The 21,836-nt window shown below is 46.4% G+C and overlaps 1 pseudogene; it reads left to right on the top strand.

Annotated features, from left to right (window-relative positions):
* The first annotated feature begins 597 nt into the window (after positions 1–597).
* LOC138353820 (N-acetylated-alpha-linked acidic dipeptidase 2-like) overlaps positions 598–21,836 on the top strand; it is a 136,534-nt pseudogene continuing 115,295 nt past the window's right edge.

A 21,836-nucleotide genomic window follows, 5' to 3' on the forward strand; every position in this document is an offset into this window, starting at 1 on the left:
TCTCTCAGAGTATATGTTGCACCTCTGCTTTTCAACGGGGGTATTCTGCACATCCTGCCATGTCTTCTGGTCTCATGAGATGTTATTTCTGTGTGCAGGTTTGGGACCAGCCCCTCAATTATTTTCCACGTGTAAATTATTATGTATCTCTCCCGCCTGCGCTCAAGGGAGTACAGATTTAGGCTCTTTAGTCGGTCCCAGTAATTTAGATGTTTTACTGAGTGGATTCTAATTCATGAAAACTTGGCTTATTAGGCAAATTGGGCCTTGAATAGTAGGCTGAGAAGTGCGTTCTGGCTACTAGGTACGACATATATATATATATATATATATATATATATATATATATATATATATATATATATATATATATATATATATATATATATATATATATATATATGCAGAGATAATATTAATAAAACAATTAAAATCGTGTAGTGTACTCTATATATCAAAATATATTACTTTGAAACCCGTGTATCAGTCACTAAACAAAAATTGGGCTACTCTTGTTACAAATTCGCTACTTTTAGACCGTCAGCTCGCTACTTTCAGCAATATGGATCTGGCAACCCTGAGTGGAGCATCAGTCGTGTGCGAGCAGCTGAGCAGTGCGTGTGTTGTGTTACGAGTCATGTCGGTGGCGCGGCTCCGCCAGTGTTCTAGCACCATCCTCTGGGCGACCGGAGGGGTATCTTGTATCCTTGTGATTGGTAAGCCAGAAAAGCTGTTTAATAACTTTACTGTTATTTGTATCTTAAGAATTAGTAATTTTATTAATGTTTAAATCTTAACAATTAGTTTTACTAATATTTGAATCTTAAGAAAAGATAATATGTGTGATTGTTACTGACTTTTGTCAATTGTATTTAGGTCACTTTTCGAAGTCTAATCCAAAATTAATTTGTTTATATATGATACAAGACACCAGTTTTTTATTTAAATGTAATAAATTTTGATTTTTTTTTTTAGAGAGAGAGTGAGTGAGAGAGAGAGAGAGAACTAAATCATTGGTTTGTTAATTATAGAGGAGAAGATATTGACACTCAAAGAGCATAAAAGCACAAGTATAAAGTTTATAGAACATAACTATATGGACGGGCAGCACTAAATATCCACTAGGCGAGTCCAACTAGCAGGCGAGTCCAACTAGTAGGCGAGTCCAACTAGCAGGCGAGTCCAACTAGTAGGCGAGTCCAACTAGTAGGCGAGTCCAACTAGCAGGCGAGTCCAACTAGTAGGCGAGTCCAACTAGCAGGCGAGTCCAACTAGCAGGTGAGACCAACTAGCAGGCGAGTCCAACTAGCAGGTGAGACCAACTAGCAGGCGAGTCCAACTAGCAGGTGAGACCAACTAGCAGGCGAGTCCAACTAGCAGGTGAGTCCAACTAGCAGGCGAGACCAACTAGCAGGCGAGTCCAACTAGTAAGCGAGTCCAACTAGCAGGTGAGACCAACTAGCAGGCGAGTCCAACTAGCAGGCGACTCCAACTAGCAGGTGAGTCCAACTAGCAGGCGAGTCCAACTAGCAGGCGAGTCCAACTAGTAGGCGAGTCCAACTAGCAGGTGAGACCAACTAGCAGGTGAGTCCAACTAGCAGGCGAGTCCAACTAGCAGGTGAGTCCAACTAGTAGGCGAGTCCAACTAGCAGGTGAGACCAACTAGCAGGTGAGTCCAACTAGCAGGTGAGACCAACTAGCAGGTGAGTCCAACAAGTAGGCGAGTCCAACTAGCAGGTGAGACCAACTAGCAGGCGAGTCCAACTAGCAGGCGAGTCCAACTAGTAGGCGAGTCCAACTAGCAGGCGAGTCCAACTAGCAGGTGAGACCAACTAGCAGGCGAGTCCAACTAGCAGGCGACTCCAACTAGCAGGTGAGGCCAACTAGCAGGCGAGTCCAACTAGCAGGTGAGTCCAACTAGCAGGCGAGTCCAACTAGCAGGTGAGTCCGACTAGCAGGCGAGTCCAACTAGCAGGCGAGTCCAACTAGCAGGTGAGACCAACTAGCAGGTGAGTCCAACTAGCAGGCGAGTCCATCTAGCAGGCGAGTCCAACTAGCAGGTGAGACCAACTAGCAGGCGAGTCCAACTAGCAGGTGTGACCAACTAGCAGGCGAGTCCAACTAGCAGGTGAGGCCAACTAGCAGGTGAGGCCAACTAGCAGGCGAGACCAACTAGCAGGTGAGACCAACTAGCAGGCGAGTCCAACTAGCAGGCGAGTCCAACTAGCAGGTGAGGCCAACTAGCAGGTGAGACCAACTAGCAGGCGAGTCCAACTAGCAGGCGAGTCCAACTAGCAGGTGAGGCCAACTAGCAGGCGAGTCCAACTAGCAGGCGAGTCCAACTAGCAGGTGAGGCCAACTAGCAGGCGAGTCCAACTAGCAGGTGAGACCAACTAGCAGGCGAGTCCAACTAGCAGGCGAGTCCAACTAGCAGGCGAGTCCAACTAGCAGGTGAGACCAACTAGCAGGTGAGTCCAACTAGCAGGAGAGTCCAACTAGCAGGCGAGTCCAACTAGCAGGTGAGGCCAACTAGCAGGTGAGGCCAACTAGCAGGCGAGTCCAACTAGCAGGTGAGACCAACTAGCAGGTGAGGCCAACTAGCAGGTGAGTGCAACTAGCAGGCGAGTCCAACTAGCAGGTGAGGCCAACTAGCAGGTGAGGCAAAGTAGCAGGTGAGACCAACTAGCAGGTGAGGCTAACTAGCAGGTGAGGCCAACTAGCAGGCGAGTCAAACTAGCAGGCGAGTCCAACTAGCAGGTGAGGCCAACTAGCCGGGGAGGCCAACTAGCAGGTGAGGCCAACTAGCAGGCGAGTCCAACTAGCAGGTGAGACCAACTAGCAGGTGAGGCCAACTAGCCGGTAAGGCCAACTAGCAGGTGAGGTCAACTAGCAGGTGAGGCCAACTAGCAGGTGAGGCCAACTAGCAGGTGAGACCAACTAGCAGGTGAGGCCAAGTAGCAGGTGAGACCAACTAGCAGGTGAGGCCAACTAGCAGGTGAGGCCAACTAGCAGGTGAGGCCAACTAGCAGGTGAGGCCAACTAGCAGGTGAGGCCACCTAGCAGGTGAGGCCAACTAGCAGGTGAGACCAACTAGCAGGCGAGTCCAACTAGCAGGTGAGGCCAACTAGCAGGCGAGTCCAACTAGCAGGCGAGTCCAACTAGCAGGTGAGTCCAACTAGCAGGTGAGGCCAACTAGCAGGCGAGTCCAACTAGCAGGCGAGTCCAACTAGCAGGTGAGTCCAACTAGCAGGTGAGGCCAACTAGCAGGCGAATCCAACTAGCAGGTGAGGCCAACTAGCAGGTGAGGCCAACTAGCCGGTGAGGCCAAGTAGCAGGTGAGACCAACTAGCAGGTGAGGCCAACTAGCAGATGAGGCCAACTAGCAGGTGAGACCAACTAGCAGGCGAGTCCAACTAGCAGGTGAGGCCAACTAGCAGGCGAGTCCAACTAGCAGGCGAGTCCAACTAGCAGGTGAGTCCAACTAGCAGGTGAGGCCAACTAGCAGGCGAGTCCAACTAGCAGGCGAGTCCAACTAGCAGGCAAGTCCAACTAGCAGGTGAGGCCAACTAGCAGGCGAATCCAACTAGCAGGTGAGGCCAACTAGCAGGTGAGGCCAACTAGCCGGTGAGGCCAAGTAGCAGGTGAGACCAACTAGCAGGTGAGGCCAACTAGCAGGTGAGTCCAACTAGCAGGTGAGGCCAACTAGCAGGTGAGGCCAACTAGCAGGTCAGGCCAACTAGCCGGTGAGGCCAAATAGCAGGTGAGGCCAACTAGCAGGTGAAGCCAACTAGCAGGCGAGTCCAACTAGCAGGTGAGTCCAACTAGCAGGTGAGGCCAACTAGCAGGCGAGTCCAACTAGCAGGCGAGTCCAACTAGCAGGTGAGGCCAACTAGTAGGTGAGGCCAACTAGCCGGTGAGGCCAACAAGCAGGTGAGGCCAACTAGCAGGCGAGTCCAACTAGCAGGTGAGGCCAACTAGCAGGCGAGTCCAACTAGCCGGTGAGGCCAACTAGCAGGTGAGGCCAACTAGCCGGTGAGGCCAACTAGCAGGTGAGGCCAACTAGCAGGCGAGTCCAACTAGCAGGCGAGTCCAACTAGCAGGCGAGGCCAACTAGCAGGCGAGTCCAACTAGCAGGTGAGTCCAACTAGCAGGCGAGTCCAACTAGCAGGCGAGTCCAACTAGCAGGCGAGTCCAACTAGCAGGCGAGTCCAACTAGCAGGCGAGTCCAACAAGCCGGTGAGGCCAACTAGCAGGTGAAGCCAACTAGCAGGCGAGTCCAACTAGCAGGCGAGTCCAACAAGCCGGTGAGGCCAACTAGCAGGTGAGGCCAACTAGCAGGCGAGTCCAACTAGCAGGTGAGGCCAACTAGCAGGTGAGTCCAACTAGCAGGTGAGGCCAACTAGCCGGTGAGGCCAACTAGCAGGTGAGGCCAACTAGCAGGCGAGTCCAACTAGCAGGTGAGGCCAACTAGCAAGCGAGTCCAACTAGCAGGTGAGGCCAACTAGCAGGTGAGTCCAACTAGCAGGTGAGGCCAACTAGCAGGTGAGTCCAACTAGCAGGTGAGTCCAACTAGCAGGTGAGGCCAACTAGCAGGTGAGGCCAACTAGCAGGTGAGTCCAACTAGCAGGTGAGGCCAACTAGCCGGTGAGGCCAACTAGCAGGTGAGTCCAACTAGCAAGCGAGTCCAACTAGCAGGCGAGTCCAACTAGCAGGCGAGTCCAACTAGCAGGTGAGGCCAACTAGCAGGTGAGTCCAACTAGCAGGTGAGGCCAACTAGCAGGTGAGTCGAACTAGCAGGTGAGTCCAACTAGCAGGTGAGGCCAACTAGCAGGTGAGGCCAACTAGCAGGTGAGTCCAACTAGCAGGTGAGGCCAACTAGCCGGTGAGGCCAACTAGCAGGCGAGTCTAACTAGCAGGCGAGTCCAACTAGCAGGCGAGTCCAACTAGCAGGTGAGGCCAACTAGCAGGTGAGTCCAACTAGCAGTTGAGGCCAACTAGCAGGTGAGTCCAACTAGCAGGTGAGGCCAACTAGCAGGTGAGGCCAATTAGCAGGTGAGTCCAACTAGCAGGTGAGGCCAACTAGCCGGTGGGGCCAACTAGCAGGCGAGTCCAACTGGCAGGCGAGTCCAACTAGCAGGCGAGTCCAACTAGCAGGCGAGTCCAACTAGCAGGCGAGTCCAACTAGCAGGTGAGGCCAACTAGCAGGTGAGGCCAACTAGCAGGTGAGTCCAACTAGCAGGCGAGTCCAACTAGCAGGCGAGTTCAACTAGCAGGCGAGTCCAACTAGCAGGTGAGGCCAACTAGCAGGTGAGGCCAACTAGCAGGCGAGTCCAACTAGCAGGCGAGTCCAACTAGCAGGCGAGTCCAACTAGCAGGCGAGTCCAACTAGCAGGCGAGTCAAACCAGCAGGCGAGAGCAACTAGCAGGTGAGGCCAACTAGCAGGCGAGTCCAACTAGCAGGTGAGGCCAACTAGCAGGTGAGGCCAACTAGCCGGTGAGGCCAAGTAGCAGGTGAGACCAACAAGCAGGTGAGGCCAACTAGCAGGTGAGGCCAACTAGCAGGTGAGGCCAACTAGCAGGCGAGTCCAACTAGCAGGTGAGGCCAACTAGCAGGTGAGGCCAACTACCCGGTGAGGCCAAGTAGCAGGTGAGACCAACTAGCAGGTGAGGCCAACTAGCAGGCGAGTCCAACTAGCAGGCGAGTCCAACTAGCAGGTGAGACCAACTAGCAGGTGAGGCCAACTAGCAGGTGAGGCCAACTAGCAGGTGAGGCCAACTAGCAGGCGAGTCCAACTAGCAGGCGAGTCCAACTAGCAGGTGAGTCCAACTAGCAGGTGAGTCCAACTAGCAGGCGAGTCCAACTAGCAGGTGAGGCCAACTAGCAGGCGAGTCCAACTAGCAGGTGAGGCCAACTAGCAGGTGAGGCCAACTAGCAGGTGAGGCCAACTAGCAGGCGAGTCCAACTAGTAGGTGAGACCAACTAGCAGGTGAGGCCAACTAGCAGGTGAGGCCAACTAGCAGGCGAGTCCAACTAGCAGGCGAGTCCAACTAGCAGGTGAGGCTAACTAGCAGGCGAGTCCAACTAGCAGGCGAGTCACACTAGCAGGCGAGTCCAACTAGCAGGCGAGTCCAACTAGCAGATGAGTCCAACTAGCAGGTGAGTCCAACTAGCAGGCGAGTCCAACTAGCAGGTGAGGCCAACTAGCAGGTGAGGCCAACTAGCAGGTGAGGCCAACTAGCAGGCGAGTCCAACTAGCAGGCGAGTCCAACTAGCAGGTGAGACCAACTAGCAGGTGAGGCCAACTAGCAGGTGAGGCCAACTAGCAGGTGAGGCCAACTAGCAGGCGAGTCCAACTAGCAGGCGAGTCCAACTAGCAGGTGAGTCCAACTAGCAGGTGAGTCCAACTAGCAGGCGAGTCCAACTAGCAGGCGAGTCCAACTAGCAGGTGAGGCTAACTAGCAGGTGAGGCCAACTAGCCGGTGAGGCCAAGTAGCAGGTGAAACCAACTAGAAGGTGAGTCCAACTAGCAGGTGAGGCCAACTAGCAGGCGAGTCCAACTAGCAGGTGAGGCCAACTAGCAGGTGAGGCCAACTAGCAGGCGAGTCCAACTAGCAGGCGAGTCCAACTAGCAGGTGAGGCCAACTAGCAGGCGAGTCCAACTATCAGGCGAGTCCAATTAGCAGGCGAGTCCAACTAGCAGGCGAGTCCAACTAGCTGGCGAGTCCAACTAGCAGGTGAGGCCAACTAGCAGGCGAGTCCAACTAGCAGGTGAGGCCAACTAGCAGGTGAGGCCAACTAGCCGGTGAGGCCAAGTAGCAGGTGAGGCCAACTAGCAGGTGAGGCCAACTAGCAGGTGAGGCCAACTAGCAGGCGAGTCCAATTAGCAGGTGAGGCCAACTAGCAGGTGAGGCCAACTAGCCGGTGAGGCCAAGTAGCAGGTGAGACCAACTAGCAGGTGAGGCCAACTAGCAGATGAGTCCAACTAGCAGGCGAGTCCATCTAGCAGGTGAGGCCAACTAGCAGGCGAGTCCAACTAGCAGGTGAGGCCAACTAGCAGGTGAGGCCAACTAGCAGGCGAGTCCAACTAGCAGGTGAGACCAACTAGCAGGTGAGGCCAACTAGCAGGTGAGGCCAACTAGCAGGCGAGTCCAACTAGCAGACGAGTCCAACTAGCAGGTGAGGCCAACTAGCAGGCGAGTCCAACTAGCAGGCGAGTCCAACTAGCAGGCGAGTCCAACTAGCAGGTGAGTCCAACTAGCAGGTGAGTCCAACTAGCAGGTGAGTCCAACTAGCAGGCGAGTCCAACTAGCAGGTGAGGCCAACTAGCAGGTGAGGCCAACTAGCAGGTGAGGCCAACTAGCAGGCGAGTCCAACTAGCAGGCGAGTCCAACTAGCAGGTGAGACCAATTAGCAGGTGAGGCCAACTAGCAGGTGAGGCCAACTAGCAGGTGAGTCCAACTAGCAGGCGAGTCCAACTAGCAGGCGAGTCCAACTAGCAGTTGAGGCCAACTAGCAGGTGAGGCCAACTAGCAGGTGAGGCCAACTAGCAGGTGAGTCCAACTAGCAGGCGAGTCCAACTAGCAGGCGAGTCCAACTAGCAGGTGAGGCCAACTAGCAGGTGAGGCCAACTAGCCGGTGAGGCCAACTAGCAGGCGAGTCCAACTAGCAGGTGAGGCCAACTAGCAGGTGAGGCCAACTAGCAGGTGAGGCCAACTAGCAGGTGAGGCCAACTAGCAGGCGAGTCCAACTAGCAGGCGAGTCCAACTAGTAGGTGAGTCCAACTAGTAGGTGAGTCCAACTAGCAGGCGAGTCCAACTAGCAAGCGAGTCCAACTAGCAGGCGAGTCCAACTAGTAGGCGAGTCCAACTAGTAGGCGAGTCCAACTAGCAGGCGAGTCCAACTAGTAGGCAAGTCCAACTAGTAGGGGAGTCCAACTAGTAGGCGAGTCCAACTAGCAGGTGAGTCCAACTAGCAGGCGAGTCCAACTAGCAGGCGAGTCCAACTAGTAGGCGAGTCCAACAAGTAGGCGAGTCCAACTAGCAGGTGAGTCCAACTAGCAGGCGAGTCCAACTAGCAGGCGAGTCCAACTAGCAGGTGAGGCCAACTAGCAGGCGAGTCCAACTAGCAGGCGAGTCCAACTAGTAGGTGAGTCCAACTAGTAGGTGAGTCCAACTAGCAGGCGAGTCCAACTAGCAGGCGAGTCCAACTAGTAGGCGAGTCCAACTAGTTGGCGAGTCCAACTAGCAGGCGAGTCCAACTAGTAGGCGAGTCCAACTAGTAGGTGAGTCCAACTAGTAGGCGAGTCCAACTAGCAGGCGAGTCCAACTAGCAGGCGAGTCCAACTAGCAGGCGAGTCCAACTAGTAGGTGAGTCCAACTAGTAGGTGAGTCCAACTAGCAGGCGAGTCCAACTAGTAGGCGAGTCCAACTAGTAGGCGAGTCCAACTAGCAGGTGAGTCCAACTAGCAGGCGAGTCCAACTAGTAGGCGAGTCCAACTAGTAGGCGAGTCCAACTAGTAGGCGAGTCCAACTAGTAGGCGAGTCCAACTAGCAGGTGAGTCCAACTAGCAGGCGAGTCCAACTAGCAGGCGAGTCCAACTAGTAGGCGAGTCCAACTAGTAGGGAAGTCCAACTAGCAGGCGAGTCCAACTAGCAGGTGAGTCCAACTAGCAGGCGAGTCCAACTAGCAGGCGAGTCCAACTAGCAGGCGAGTCCAACTAGCAGGCGAGTATAACTAGCAGGCGAGTCCAACTAGCAGGCGAGTCCAACTAGCAGGCGAGTATAACTAGCAGGCGAGTCCAACTAGCAGGCGAGTCCAACTAGCAGGCGAGTCCAACTAGCAGGCGAGTCCAACTAGCAGGCGAGAATAACTAGCAGGCGAGTCCAACTAGCAGGTGAGTCCAATTCAGTGTGACATTGTAATTGTCAGAATTAGGCTGGAATATATCTAATTTAGGCAGGTAGCTGCAGGTAATGAGTCCCCCCCAATGGCGAGACCATCAACTTGATTAGGCAGTGATGTGGTGGTTATCTTGAGGTTATCTTGAGATGATTTCGAGGCTTTTTAGTGTCCCAGCGGCCCGGTCCTCGACCAGGCCTCCACCCCCAGGAAGCAGCCCGTGACAGCTGACTAACACCCAGGTACCTATTTTACTGCTAGGTAACAGGGGCATAGGGTGAAAGAATCTCTGCCCATTGTTTCTCGCCGGCGCCTGGGATCGAACCCAGGACCACAGGATCACAAGTCCAGGGTGCTGTCCGCTCGGCCGACCGGCTTCCTGACCGGAGGCTGACTCCGTACACAGCTTCAAGTGTAGATATGATAGATCCCAGTAGGCTCAGGAACCTGTACACCAGTTGATTCACAGTTCAGAGGCCGGACCAAAGAGCCAGAACTCAACACCGGCAAGCACAACTTGGCGACTACTATACGAGCTGTTCCCATAGTACATATAAATATATAGAGGTATATAGATATAGAACTCTCCCCCTAATGCATACACACTAGGCCTATATCAAAATTCCCCCCCCCCCCCCCCCCCCCCCGCTCCCAAATGTAGATTTACTGACCACGCCCAGGATGCAACCCCACAACGAGCTGACTAACTCCTGAGTACCTACTTACTGCATGGTGAATAGGCGCATTAGGTGAAAGGATATGTGCCCAACCATTTTAAACCAACCATTTTAAACCATTTTCCCAACCGCCTGGGATTCGAACCCGGAACTGTAGATTGTGCGTCGAAACGAATCCGAACGAAGCCGACTTTAGACATAGTATATACTAGCTCTATCTAGATATCTAACATTCTGCTTATAGCTAATTTTATGTACTTTTACCTGTTTTACCTGTTTATCTTTTTTGTATAAACTAATTATTAATTTTTTTATTTATGTTCTTCTCTGTCCAGAGTTTGCTGGCTAATGGGTTAGACTCCTAGGCTAGACTCAGTGATTAGCTATGCTATGAGATGGGAATATTAGACGAACTCATAGCTAATCTTCGCGCTACACACTATAATTCGTCATACTGAACAGTGCAGCAGCACAATGTTGGTGTTTACCAAAGCCTATTACTAATACAATAACTAAAATTGCTGTAACTGCTGTCTTTAGTAACGCCAATACGCGGGAAAGTTGTAGAAAATTACGTCTACAACCACTATATAATTATATACTTCTGAATATACTAATGATACAAAATTTCATTTATATTTTTTTGGAAAACGGTATTATCCATCAGGTGGAATAATTGGTTGTTTAGCGGATTCTCTCGTCATGGGGCAGTAGGCTTGGGTAGCGTTCTTGTGTGTTCACAACCTGTCAGAATACAAGTTCGTTGAAAAGGTGTTTGTAGCAGGAGGTATGGTTTGTACTCGTCTAGTTGTGCATGTGGGAGTTGAGCTTTGGCTCCTTGGTCCCGCCTCTCTACTGTCAAATCAACTGGTATACAGATTCTTGAGCCTATTGAGCTCTATCAAATCTACACTTGAAACTGTGTATGGAGTCAGCCTCCACCACATCACTGCCTAATGCATTCCTTTTGTTAACTATTGACACTGAAAAAAATCTTTCTAATGTCTCAATAAATTTGGGTACTAAGTTTTCCACCTGTGTTCCCTTGTCCGTGTTCCACCCGTGCTAAATAGTTTGTCTTTGTCAACTCTGTCAATTCCCCTGAATTTTGCAGGTGGTTATCATGTCTCCCCTTACTCTTCTGTCTTCCAGGGACATGAGGTTTAGCTCCCTTAGTCTTTCCTCGTAGCTCACACCTCTCAGTTCTGGGACTAGTCGGGTGGCATACCTCTGAATGTTGACCAAACCACACACTAGAAAGTGAAGGGACGACGACGTTATTGTCCGTCATTCTCTAGTCGATTTTGACTTGAGACGAGTCGTCTCGTTAAGTTAAGAGAAGTTAATCTTCTCTTAACTTTGCCTTGTTTAACTAGGTATGGACTCCAGGCTGGTGCTGCATACTCTGCTCATACTTGCGAGCTTTGAGTCTATATATCTAGAGATGTACCATATGAACTGTACAGCTCGGTTATCAGGTCTTGTGTTCGTCACCTCACATTTCTTAAACAAAAAGTGTTCGTGGTTTATCAAAGATGTTTGGTATTAATTAATTTGTTAAACACTTGATACTCGGATAACACTAATCGTTGGACTCGACCCCCGGGGTTCAGGTGAGGGTTTTGATGTTTGTCTACAACCAGGAAGTAGTGTGTACTGGGAACACCCACACCCAGTGTTGAGTGAAAGTTCATGAAGAACAAATTGATGAACAAGCACTCAAAAGGGATGGAGAAGAAACTTCATGGTTCCCTGTTTTGTGGCTGTGTTAACGTGTATAATATGTATGAAGGATGTGTCTATACACGTGTATATGTATCAAGGATGGAACTGGCAACTCACTCGATCATGCTAATTCTCTCTAGCTCTCTCTCTCCTGCACTCTCTTTCGCTCTCTCTCTCGCCCTTGCTCTCTCTCTCACGCTCGCTCTCGCTTTCTCTCGCTCTCTATAACAGTGCTGAAATGTCAACATTGTAACGACTCGAGGGAGTCACCATTGCGACGATCACTAAGGTCACCACTGTAACCTGCCACGAAGACTGCTACTACCATTGTAACCTTTATGACAATAAAGTTCTGCTGTTATTCTACAACTATGGTAACACTCCCTGTAATGGTTGCTATAACTTGTATGTAACTCTTTAGACTAATAATTACATTGATTATAACCCCAAATAACTGGAAGAGTCCGCCCTCGCTGCAGAAAATGCTCATCTAGTTATCAGGGAAAGTTACCTTGTGCGTGGCAGAAATGGTTGGGCACGTTTTCCTTCAGCAAATGACTCTAGCAGTAAACAGGTTCCTGGGATTTGGCCATAAGAGTTACTTGGATAAACACCTAAAGTCATGCTTCCTGTCCCCGACAACGGGAATGTATTGAATTTTAATACTTCAGCAATTGTCTCCTCATAGGCTGCCGGGCTTAGGGGACCTGCCAGCTGAGTGGACAGCACTTCGGATTCGTAGTCCTGAGGTTCCGGGTTCGATCTCAAGTGGAGGCGGAAACAAATGGGCAGTTTCTTTCACCCTGATGCCCCCTGTTCACCTAGCAGTAAATAGGTTCTTGGGAGTTGGACAGCTGCTCTGGGCTGCTTCCTGGGGATGTGTATCCAAAAGGAGGGTTGAGGACCGGGCCCCGGGGACGCTAAGCCCCGAAATCATCTCAAGTTAATCTCATTGGCAAAATAAATAGACTGATAAATAGGCAAGATCATAAGTATTCAGTGCAGGATAAAGATTTGACAGGGCCGGGGGCAAATAGCAGGATTTCCTGGAGCTCTTGTGTCTGTGCAGTAACTAGGTCCTGCCTGCAGACACAGATGAGCAGGGGCAAGATTCACGAAGCGATTCACGAAAAAATATGTACAGGTTCGTAAGTGCTGGCGTACCTGCTTTGTAAATCTGGCCCCAGGAGTCGTAGAGGCACAGTTGGAGATGTACAAACATGTGAGAGAGTGAGAAGGAGGGAAAGGCCAGGCCAGTGACAGGGTGCTGTAGGCGCCTTACCACTGCTTATAGTGAGTACTTCCCGCCAAAGAAAACGTTGCTACGATGTTGCTGCAACGTTCGGAAAAGTTTGCACATATTTACATGAGCATTGTGGACTCAGAGCTTTACAGTCGCGTGTCGGCATTAGACGCTGAAGCTAGGCTTGAGTACGAGGAGCTCACCCGGGGAATAAGGTCTCCCGTTCGGGGTCGCATACCGGCTCTTAATAGAGGTCTTGCGGGTTGGTATGGCGGGCAACCCGTTCTCCTAATACCACATCACATTTTGACGTATACTCTACATTCGGCCAAAAATCATCGTACTAGAAAATGGAAGCGGCTCGCGAAATTGACAAACTGTCCTGTTCAGTGTTTTGGGTCCTCTGGTAGGTTAAGATAAGCGCACTTTAGTACCACAGTTTCTTGACGTTGGGGAACCTTAGGAGGATGTGCTGTTTGAGCGAATTCCCTAGCAGAGGTTGCTACCTCAACCCTGTTTCACTACACCCATTTCCCCCAGCCGTTAAAGAACGCGTGCTGGCTCATAACTTGGCAGTGATGATCTTCGAAACAAGAAAAATATTTCACAGTTACTGTCGAATTTACCGATGAAGACATTTCCACCCTCACAGGTCACCTTTGTTGAAGCCCACGATTATGCATGTTATCTTGGACATTTTTATTTAGTATAGATGATTTATTAAATATTTATTCTTATTATATTATAAATGAGTTAGGCTGTAACTATTTCTATAAAGTATATACTTTTTTGCCACATATTTACACATCAACAAAATCTAGGCCTCCTTTTTCATATTGTAAATATAAAATTTGTTCATTGCAACAGTTTAAAAACGTATTTGATTTGTGACGTGTTTCGTGATGCTTCTTATCAAAGTGAAATATTCCCTTTAAGGTTTAATATATATATATATATATATATATATATATATATATATATATATATATATATATATATATATATATATATATATATATATATATATATATATATATATATATATATATATGTCGTACCTAGTAGCCAGAACGCACTTATCGGCCTACTATGCAAGGCCCGATTTGCCTAATAAGCCAAGTTTTCCTGAATTAATATATTTTCTCTAATTTTTTTCTTATGAAATGATAAATCTACCCATTTCATTATGTATGAGGTCAATTTTCTTTTATTGGAGTTTAAATTAACGTAGATATATGACCAAACCTAACCAACCCTACCTAACCTAACCTAACCTATCTTTATAGGTTAGGTTAGGTTAGGTAGCCGAAAAAGTTAGGTTAGGTTAGGTTAGGTAGGTTAGGTAGTCGAAAAACAATTAATTCATGAAAACTTGGCTTATTAGGCAAATTGGGCCGTGCATAGTAGGCTGATAAGTGAGTTCTGGCTACTAGGTACGACATATATATATATATATATATATATATATATATATATATATATATATATATATATATATGTATATATATGTCGTACCTAGTAGCCAGAACGCACTTCTCAACCTACTATGCAAGGCCCGATTTGCCTAATAAGCCGAGTTTTCATGAATTAATTGTTTTTCGACTACCTAACCTACCTATCCTAACCTAACCTAACTTTTTCGGCTACCTAACCTAACCTAACCTATAAAGATAGGTTAGGTTAGGTTAGGTAGGGTTGGTTAGGTTCGGTCATATATCTACGTTAATTTTAACTCCAATAAAAAAACATTGACTTCATACATAATGAAATAGGTAGCTTTATCATTTCATAAGAAAAAAATTAGGGAAAATATATTAATTCAGGAAAACTTGGCTTATTAGGCAAATCGGGCCTTGCATAGTAGGCTGAGAAGTGCGTTCTGGCTACTAGCTACGATATATATATATATATATATATATATATATATATATATATATATATATATATATATATATATATATTATATATATATATATATATATATTAGTATATTTTGGTAGCAGTCTTTCCTGTAGACATATATTATTAAATATGACCGAAAAAGTAAGATTAATAATTCTAACACGAATTTTCTCAATCTTTTGTACATTACGCTTCACTGTTGGAGGTAAATCAAAAATCAATTCTCCAAAATTCATTTTTATTTCTAGTCTGACGCGACACGGGCGCGTTTCGTAATACTTATTACATTTTCAAAGACTTTAGTTCACAAATACACAACTGAATAGAACTTACGTATCTCCGATTTTATATCTTCATTTGAGTGAGGTGGGAGGGGTGATATGGCATTAACACAAGACAGAACAAGAGGGGATATTAATAGGGTATTAAAAGTATCAACACAAGACAGAACACAAACAATGGGTATTGAATAGAAGTGTTTGTAGAAAGCCTATTGGTCCATATTTCTTGATGCTTCTATATTGGAGCGGAGTCTTGAGGTGGGTAGAATATAGTTGTGCAATAATTGGCTGTTGATTGCTGGTGTTGACTTCTTGATGTGTAGTGCCTCGCAAACGTCAAGCCGCCTGCTATCGCTGTATCTATCGATGATTTCTGTGTTGTTTACTAGGATTTCTCTGGCGATGGTTTGGTTGTGGGAAGAGATTATATGTTCCTTAATGGAGCCCTGTTGCTTTTGCATCGTTAAACGCCTAGAAAGAGATGTTGTTGTCTTGCCTATATACTGGGTTTTTTGGAGCTTACAGTCCCCAAGTGGGCATTTGAAGGCATAGACAACGTTAGTCTCTTTTAAAGCGTTCTGTTTTGTGTCTGGAGAGTTTCTCATGAGAAGGCTGGCCGTTTTTCTGGTTTTATAGTAAATCGTCAGTTGTATCCTCTGATTTTTGTCTGTAGGGATAACGTTTCTATTAACAATATCTTTCAGGACCCTTTCCTCTGTTTTATGAGCTGTGGAAAAGAAGTTCCTGTAAAATAGTTTAATAGGGGGTATAGGTGTTGTGTTAGTTGTCTCTTCAGAGGTTGCATGGCTTTTCACTTTCCTTCTTATGATGTCTTCTATGAAACCATTGGAGAAGCCGTTATTGACTAGGACTGCCTTACCCTACAGAGTTCTTCGTCGACTTGCTTCCATTCTGAGCTGTGGCTGAGAGCACGGTCGACATATGCGTTAACAACACTCCTCTTGTACCTGTCAGGGCAGTCGCTGTTGGCATTTAGGCACATTCCTATGTTTGTTTCCTTAGTGTAGACTGCAGTGTGGAAACCTCCGCCCTTTTCCATGACTGTTACATCTAGAAAGGGCAGCTTCCCATCCTTTTCCATCTCGTAAGTGAAACGCAGCACGGAACTCTGCTCAAATGCCTCCTTCAGCTCCTGCAGATGTCTGACATCAGGTACCTGTGTAAAAATGTCGTCAACATACCTGCAGTATATGGCCGGTTTCAAGTTCATGTCGACTAAGACTTTTTGCTCGATGGTACCCATGTAGAAGTTTACAAACAGGACACCTAGGGGAGAACCCATGGCGACCCCATCTACTTGCTTATACATGCGCCCATCCGAGCTCAAGAAGGGTGCCTCTTTAGTACAAGCTTGGAGTAGTTTCCTCAGAATATTTTCTGGCATGTCAAGAGGAGTACAGGCTGGATCACGATACACTCTGTCGGCTATCATTCCGATTGTCTCGTCCACAGGTACGTTGGTAAACAGCGATTCTACGTCCAACGAGGCTCTTATCCCTGTGGCCCGTGTGCCCCGCAGTAAGTCAACAAATTCCTTTGGAGACTTCAGGCTGAAGGCGCAAGGAACATAAGGAGTCAGCAGGCCGTTGAGTCGCTTCGCCAGTCTGTACGTGGGTGTGGGTATCTGGCTAATGATTGGCCGAAGTGGGTTTCCAGGCTTGTGCGTCTTGACATTTCCATACGCATATCCAGGTTTATATTCCCCAATGATCTTTGGCAGGTGGAGTCCGGATTTCTTGGCGTTCACAGTTTCGATCAGTTTGTTGACCTTTGCTTTTAATTCGGCTGTAGTGTCCTTCGTTACCCTTTGGAACTTAGTTTGGTCAGAGAGTATGATGTTCATTTTCGCCAGATATTCGTCTTTTTTAAGAATGACATATATTGGCGACTTGTCACCTCTCCTGACAACTATCTCCTTGTTCTCACGAAGGCTTTTAGCTGCCGCTTTAAGCTCGGGGGACAGTATGGTGCTTCTGTAGTTGCCTCGATTCTTTCCTCCTTCTGCAATAAGTTCTGCTTGTAAGGTATCTTTGGTAGTGACCTTCTTTTGTGTCTCGAGGTCGAATATGTCGTCCAACAGAATTTCCAACTCTACTTTCCGGGCCATCTCACTCGGTCTGGACATAACATGACAGTTTATGCCCAGATTTAGGAGAGTGACTTGGTCCTCAGTGAGGTTAATTCCTGCAAGGTTCAGGAAGCCATCTCTTGGTCGTGGAATGGAGGACCAAGCAATTATATATGGAGGACCTTTGGCAATTCCACGACCAAGAGATGGCTTCCTGAACCAAGTTTTCATGAATTAATTGTTTTTCGACTACCTAACCTACCTAACCTAACCTAACCTATAAAGATAGGTTACGTTAGGTTAGGTAGGGTTGGTTAGGTTCGGTCATATATCTACGTTAATTTTAACTCAAATAAAAAAAAATTGACCTCATACATAATGAAATGGGTAGCTTTATCATTTCATAAGAAAAAAATTTGAGAAAATATATTAATTCATGAAAACTTGGCTTATTAGGCAAATCGGGCCTCGCATAGTAGGCTGAGAAGTGCATTCTGGCTACTAGGTACAACATATATATATATATATATATATATATATATATATATATATATATATATATATATATATATATATATATATGTCGTACCTAGTAGCCAGAACTCACTTTTATGCCTACTATTCAAGGCCCGATTTGCCTAATAAGCCAAGTTTTCATGAATTAATTGTTTTTCGTCTACCTAACCTACCTAACCTAACCTAACCTAACATTTTCGGCTACCTAACCTAACCTAACCTATAAAGATAGGTTAGGTTAGGTTAGGTAGGGTTGGTTAGGTTCGGTCATATATCTACGTTAATTTTAACTCCAATAAAACAAAATTGACCTCATACATAGAGAAAAGGGTTGCTTTATCATTTCATAAGAAAAAAATTAGAGAAAATATAATTATTCAGGAAAACTTGGCTTATTAGGCAAATCGGGCCTTGCATAGTAGGCTGAGAAGTGCGTTCTGGCTACTAGGTACGACATATATATATATATATATATACATATATATATGTCGTTCCTAGTAGCCAGAACGCACTTCTCGGCCTACTATGCAAGGCCCGATTTGCCTAATAAGCCAAGTTTTCCTGAATTAATATATTATCTCTATTTTTTTTCTTATGAAATGATAAAGCTACCCATTTCATTATGTATAAGGTCAATTTTTTTTATTGGAGTTAAAATGAACGTAGATATATGACCGAACCTAACCAACCCTACCTAACCTAACCTAACCTATCTTAATACGTTAGGTTAGGTTAGGTAGCCGAAAAAGTTAGGTTAGGTTAGGTTAGGTAGGTTAGGTTGTCGAAAAACAATTAATTCATGAAAACTTGGCTTATTAGGCAAATTGGGCCTTGCATAGTAGGCTGAGAAGTGCGTTCTGGCTACTAGGTACGACATATATATATATATATATATATATATATATATATATATATATATATATATATATATATATATGTCGTACCTAATAGCCAGAACGCACTTCTCAGCCTACTATGCAAGGCCCGATTTGCCTAATAAGCCAAGTTTTCATGAATTATTGTTTTTTCGTCTACCTAACCTACCTAACCTAACCTAACCTAGCTTTTTTTGGCTACCTAACCTAACCTTACCTATAAATATAGGTTAGGTTAGGTTAGGTAGGGTTGGTTAGGTTCGGTCATATATCTACGTTAATTTTAACTCCAATAAAAAAAAATTGACCTCATACATAGAGAAAAGGGTTGCTTTATCATTTCATAAGAAAAAAAATATAGTAAATATATTAATTCAGGAAAACTTGGCTTATTAGGCAAATCGGGCCTTGAATAGTAGGCTGAGAAGTGAGTTCTGGCTACTAGGTACGACATATATATATATATATATATATATGTCGTACCTAGTAGACAGAACGCACTTCTCATCCTACTATGTAAGGCCCGATTTGCCTAATAAGCCAAGTTTTCCTGAATTATTATATTTTCTCAAATTTTTTTCTTATGAAATGATAAAGGCCTTGCATACTAGGCCGAGAAGTGCATTCTGGCTATTAGGTACGACATATATATATATATATATATATATATATATATATATATATATATATATATATATATATATATATATATGTCGTACCTAGTAGCCAGAACGCACTTGTCAGCCTACTATGCAAGGCCCGATTTGCCTAATAAGCCAAGTTTTCCTGAATTAATATATTTTCTCTAATTTTTTGCTTATGGAAATGATAAAGCTACCCATTTGATTATGTATGAGGTAAATTTTTTTTTATTGGAGTTAAAATTAACGTAGATATATGACCGAACCAAACCAACCCTACCTAACCTAACCTATCTTTATAGGTTAGGTTAGGTTAGGTAGCTGAAAAAGTTAGGTTAGGTTAGGTAGGTTAGGTAGTCGAAAACAATTTATTCATGAAAACTTGGCTTATTAGGCAAATCGGGCCTTGCATAGTAGGCTGAGAAGTGCGTTCTGGCTACTAGGTACGACATATATACATATATACATATAACTGAAAACTCACACCCCAGAAGTGACTCGAACCCATACTGCCAGGAGCAACGCAACTGGTATGTACAGGGACGCCTTAATCCGCTTGACAATCACGACAAGACAAGCGGATTAAGGCGTCCCTGTACATACCAGTTGCGTTGCTCCTGGCAGTATGGGTTCGAGTCACTTCTGGGGTGTGAGTTTTCAGTTGTATATAGTCCTGGGGACCATTCAGGCTTGTTTGCATATATACATATATATATATATATATATATATATATATATATATATATATATATATATATATATATATATATATATATATATATATATATATATATATATATATATGTCGTACCTAGTAGCCAGAACTCACTTCTCAGCCTACTATTCAAGGCCCGATTTGCCTAATAAGCCAAGTTTTCCTGAATTAATATATATACTATAATTTTTTTCTTATGAAATGATAAAGCTACCCTTTTCACTATGTATGAGGTCAATTTTTTTTATTTGAGTTAAAATTAACGTAGATATATGACCGAACCTAACCAACCCTACCTAACCTAACCTAACCTATCTTTATAGGTTAGGTTAGGTTAGGTAGCCGAAAAAGTTAGGTTAGGTTAGGTTAGGTAGGTTAGGTTGTCGTAAAACAATTAATTCATGAAAACTTGGCTTATTAGGCAAATCGGGCCTTGCATAGTAGGCTGAGAAGTGAGTTCTGGCTACTAGGTACGATATATATATATATATATATATATATATATATATATATATATATATATATATATATATATATATATATATATATATATATATATATATATATATATATATATATAGGGAGAGGCCTAGGGGACGGACGTGTGGCGGAGGAGCTGCTGCCTTCTCAGCCATTACCCTGAGACATCTTGGCCTCACCGTACCAAGACTCAACCATATTCACCGTGAATACACCAAGCAGACGTGGGAGTGGCCGGAAGTGCCTTCGGTGTACCATCTATGTAAAAACTTATCAAAACAGGTGGGTTGGCAGTGTGGAGTCATGGAGGCTGGAGTGAGGGGCCAGGATGGACCCTGCAGGCCTCCCATAGTGAGGGGAGGTGGGGGGTGAGTGAGGGGTGTTGTGTGGTCAGGAGAGAGAGGTGGGGGTTACGCGTGTGCCAAACAGTGTTTTGTGTTTTTCTATTTTAAAAGTTTTGCTGAACAAGTTACGTTGTCAGCGATAATTGGCGCAAAATATCTATCATATTGTGAGTACATCACACGTGCAGTGAGTCAGATTACAAGTGTGTGATTCATTCATTATTGTGCAGTGATATACGGGGAAATTATACCAGTGTTAGTGTCGCCCTGACCCCCGCCCCCACCCAGCGCCCAGGCCGGGAAGTGCCTGCTCTCCCCCTCCTACCCACCCAACCACGTCGCCTCCCCAACCACGAGGCCACCTTGCCACCCGCCCATAGAAGCCGGGAGGCTCCCATGTGTGTCTACGCTACCCACCCACCCAATGTATACCCACATATTGTGTAGTGGGTGTATACCCACACTTTGTATAGAGGTGGTATATGTATCACCACTCACCTGAGTAGTAAGTGCCACGGCCAGCTGATCACCCCCCCCCAGCCTCCAACCGCCGCCCACCCTCCAGTCTCCACCCGCCGTCCACCTTCCCGCCCAGCGCCAGCCCAGCGCCAGCCCAGCGCCCGCCCATGTCGCAGCTCCCAACAGATAGCAAGGCTTCTCCAAGCCAAGATGAGTTATAAAACAGGGGTAGACAAGGTAGATGTCAGAGGTGTGACCGGGTATGCTATATCCGGTTGAGTGACGATAATGTGCGCATTCATTACCACAACGGAGCCAGGTGTTTGGGTTCTGGGCGCCCTCCCAGGGAGAACACCAATCAACAGCCCACACCGCCCGTAAGGCAAAACACCTCCCAGACCTTCATTCCCACAGAAAATTTATTAAAAGCTATCAAAGCAACATCGGCCAGAACCTTGCAACACATCCCTAAAGCAGCCCGCCCCCATGCAGCAGCCAAATTATCTGCCTCCTGAGAAAGGTCAACGACTCTCCTGGAACGACCCAAGCATGGCACAACCTCCTAATGTTTGGCAACATATGTCTAGCCACCCCTGCAAGGAGAGACAAAACCTTAGCTGCCTCAGTCATCAAAGCTATAAATGATTTTCCCAGGGAGGACAACCAGGTGCGCCTTCCCACTCGCGCGAGAAACACCCACGGCAGGAAGAGCAACAGTGGCATATCCGAGACATCAAAAATCAGAACATCAGTCACCAAGAAAATAGAAGAAGGAAACACTATTGGCGCAATACGAGTCATCACCAGTGAGGACTCAATTGCCGACAGAGATGCCGCAACAGCTCAAGCCCTAAGGGAGAAACACCCACCCAGGGCTCCGCGTGAGGACGACATTGTACAAGTGGGAGCTACCGGAGCGGAATCTCTCTGGGTGGCTGAATCTGTGGTCCATAAAGCAGCCATGTCCTTCCCTACAGGATCAGCAGGTGG

The sequence above is a fragment of the Procambarus clarkii genome, chromosome 60, assembly GCF_040958095.1.
Source record: "Procambarus clarkii isolate CNS0578487 chromosome 60, FALCON_Pclarkii_2.0, whole genome shotgun sequence".
NCBI lineage: Eukaryota > Metazoa > Arthropoda > Malacostraca > Decapoda > Cambaridae > Procambarus > Procambarus clarkii.